Source organism: Tupaia chinensis, unplaced genomic scaffold, assembly GCF_000334495.1.
Source record: "Tupaia chinensis unplaced genomic scaffold, TupChi_1.0 Scaffold144982_1, whole genome shotgun sequence".
In the NCBI taxonomy this organism is placed as follows: domain Eukaryota; kingdom Metazoa; phylum Chordata; class Mammalia; order Scandentia; family Tupaiidae; genus Tupaia; species Tupaia belangeri.
In genome coordinates this window covers 563517-567348 of record NW_006204841.1, presented here as the reverse complement: position 1 = coordinate 567348, position 3832 = coordinate 563517, and the positions used below count along the sequence as shown (strand labels likewise).

The following is a 3832-nucleotide window of genomic DNA, read 5'->3' as shown; positions in this document are numbered from 1 at the left end:
AAAAATTTTCCAATTATGGGGAGAGGAAATAAGGTTTTCAATTCCCTTCATGAAATGACACTTTCAGACTTGAAGCATAAATTGCACCATGCAAAGACTAATTCCTCCTTTTTCTAATCATTCTTAGGAAGACTTCCTTGTATAAAAGAAAAAGCCCTAAATTAACAACAGATCTTTATGTGTACCCCCCCACACACGAATACACAAAAAAGCCCATGGCCTCGTCACTCTCTTCATCCTACTACTGTAATGACATTTCCAAATATCTGGCGAAATCCAAGGTTGACTCTGTAGCAACTTCACTGCAATGTCTTTTGATGAGTTGATTTAAATCTTCATTCAAAAGTGAATCCCCCTGTAAAACTTTATCCTTCTTTTTGGAGTTTGAAGATTCAACGGGAGGAGGGAATGTCATTGCCACCATACTATACGCCTCAAGAAGTTCAACAGCAGATCTTCGGCTTGGCTCTGCTTTGAGTGCTTCCGAGCCTTCAGAGGGTGCTCCGGCCGTCAGGTGAGCTGCAAATCTCTGCACTATGGCATGGTTAATGTCTCTGCAGCTCAAGTAATTCCCACAGAGCGTTGCAGTACTCGGGTTCATCCAGCTCAGGGAGGAAAACCCCGCTTCCCTGAGATTCATTGTCAAGCAGCAGAGCTGTTTCTGGGAAAGTATGCATTAATATTCTGGCAGTTGCTAGAGTTTGGAAGAACACGAAGAGCAAGGGTACAATGGCGCTTGAGAAAGACGAGGGCTCGCTGCTGAGAAACTTGCTTTCTGCACTTAGTTAACGTCACATCGAGGCACTGGAGTACCGTCTCCACACCGTCACTGGTCGCGCCTGCATGTACTTAAACAGTGTTTTGTAGAGATGGGTATAGAATGTCATTGGGTCAGTACTCAGCACATCACCTTGCCCAGAAAGAATATGAAATGCAGTCTGGACACAGGGAAGACTTTCTGGACAGCTTAGGTCACCAGAGTCAATGAGAGCAGGAAGGACTACTAGTAAGTCATCAAAAAACTCCCCATCTATAAGGTGAGCAAACTTGGCAAGACCTTCTGACACTGCTGGTAGGAGAGGCGACCTCTGGGCCCCCTTCCGTATTCTGAAGTAGGTTACAAACACCATATTCAGAGTCTCTGTAGGCAGTTTCAGTTTTTTCTCAGTCAACTCTAAAGCCTCTGCTTCCTGAAGCTCTCGCTCAAGTTTCTCTTCTGCCTTCTTCCACTTTCTCTACATTCTTGATAGTTTTCCTCTTTTCCTTGAAGGCTTTTTTGGTTTATTAATATCCTCTGTATCTTTTTTTGTCACTTCTACTTCTTTGATTCTTAGGCACAAAAATGTGTTTAACGCCTCGGGCCTAACTTCATAATTTCTGCCCTTCACAAAACCGGAAATCACTTTAATTACACCAAGAAAAGCTTGGCCTAATATATCTTGTTTAAAGAGCTTCTTTACTGCCTCACAACACAGTTCAGATGCTGATTTTGACACGTCATTCACGAGAGGGACAATCAATACGATGATGTTGCGAACGTTAAAATGAGGCTGTGCCACCCAGAGCTCACACGGGCTCCTGACGGCCATTTCTGCCAGGCCTCTGAACGCCTTCAGCTTCCTTTGCTTCCAATCTTTAACCATTTGCTCCAGATTTTCCAGATAGAATTTGTATTGGCTAACCAGCCCTTCTTCAAATTCTCTTCGCTTTCGGGTTTCTTTGTGCATAGAACTCTCTGGGTCTGACATAGCAGATGCCAAGGCGGCAACATGCGCTTTCTTTTCCTGTCGTTTCTTCTTTCTCTCCATCAAATGTTCTTCCATGGTCAGTTCTCGAATGGGCTCTTCAATGAGCTCTTCCTCAAGTTCCATCTCTTCTTCTTGATCCTCACCTTCATCTTTGCTATCGATAACTGGCTTCTCCCTGGTCTGTGGGATTATACCCCTCTTATCTTTAACAGGTGCAGTTTGCAGGGTTTTTGGTATGTTTTCATCTGCATCTATAGCATACTCATGCTTTCATTTCCTGGTGTGAACAGGCTCACTAGATGAAAGATCTCTTGTTAGAAAAGATGCTCTTTGGGACCAGCAGTTGGCGTAATAGCGATGTCACTGGACTCCCATGTAGTCAACCACAGTTCGAGTCTTAGACACGGTAGCTTAAACTCTCGCTGGGTGTGTGTGCATGCATGCCCAGAATCCTGAGAGGAGAATGGAGGAGAAGGGATTGGCAGCATGGCCATCCCCTTGGGGGATGATTTCTCTTTTTCTGTCTCTTTCTGGCGAGCACATGCACCCTATAGCAAAAACCTCTCCTTCACCAAAAAAAAAAAAAAAAGAAAAAGAAAGAAAGAAAAAGAAAAGACCCTCTTTGTCCTAAATCCTTCATTAACTGTAAGTCATCTTCATCCATCGCATTTTAAGAGAAGAGCTTCCTCTTCTTCCTCTTCTTCACTTTCAATCCTTTTTAAAAATAATTATTTATTTTATTTACTCATTCATTTATTTTTTTAATTTGACCAGAGAGAGACAGAGGGTGAGAGTGAGAGAGCGAGGAAGTGAGAAAGCAAGTCACCAGATTCAGGACTCGAACCCTGGTCGGCCATGTGTGAGTGCCCAGCGCCTTAACCACCATGCCACCTGCTGCCCCCGACCCCCATCCTTTTACCTGGTCATTTATCCTTTGGGTCCTGCAGAGGAACTGGTTTCTTAGACACCACATCTTTCATAGCTTGCCTTAGTTTCCTCTGCTCTTTTCAGTATTCTTGAGGGTGCTTTGTTGCTTAAACTGCTTATTGTTTAGCTTGTTTTCAAGTTTGACTTTACTAGTTTTTAACAACCTGCAAAAGCTTGGGACCTGCTTTTTGTTTCTTCTCGCCTTCATCCTTGGGCCTGAAGGAAGTCCCGGTCAGACAAATTCACCAGGGCGGGAGTGACCCAGGATTCCCGAAGAGCAACACACGAGTGGGAGCCACGACACTTTGGGAGCTGGATGCTCAATGATGCTAAGCATTTTGAACTGAGAGAAATAAGAGAAAGGGCCAGGCACTCCAGTTCTAAAGTTTGTGATTGTTTTGCTCTTTTATTTATAGGGGAAATGTTGAAGATACAGAAAAATTACCTACAGGAAAATAAATAATGCCTTTTTTTATTTTTAGAGGTTTTTCCATGTGCTTAACAGAGAGACAGAGAGATAGAAAGCAAGAAATCACCTCAGGGTGGGGGTGGCCATGCCACAATCCCTTCTCCTCCATTCTCCTCTTGGGATCTTGGGCACACACGCACACGCACCCAGCATGAGTCTTAAGCACTGAGTCTGAGACTTGAACCATGGTTGACTATGTGGGAGTCCAGTGACATAACCATTATGCCATCTGCTGGTCCCAAGAGTGATATTCTTAATCAAACAACAACAAAACAATAAACCTACACATAGAAAGTACTGTGGTCAAAGGACAAAGTATAAAGAATGTATACAACTAATACGGAGTTAATATATAAAGAGTACCTATAAATTGACAGTAAAATGATTAACAAATAATAGGAAATGTTAGGAAAATAATTTTTCTTCTAGAGGTTTTGGCCTTAGGGTATATGCACTTGCCGGGGAGTTATATATATAGAAAGATAGAGACAGTGAGAGGGATAGTGAGAAATCACCCCCCCAGGGGTATGGCCACACTGCAATCCCTTCTTCTCTATTCTCTTCCTGGGATCTTGGGCATATATGCACACATGCCCAGAGTGATTTTCTTTTCTTTTTTTTTTGGAGAGGTTTTTGCTATAGGACACGTGCGCTCGCCAGAAAGACAGAGAGAGACAGAGAGACAGAA

General features: G+C 43.2%; 1 pseudogene; it reads right to left on the bottom strand.

Moving 5' to 3' along the window:
• Positions 1-241: 241 nt before the first annotated feature.
• LOC102491046 (nucleolar complex protein 3 homolog) lies at positions 242-2883 on the bottom strand (annotated as a pseudogene).
• Positions 2884-3832: the final 949 nt, after the last annotated feature.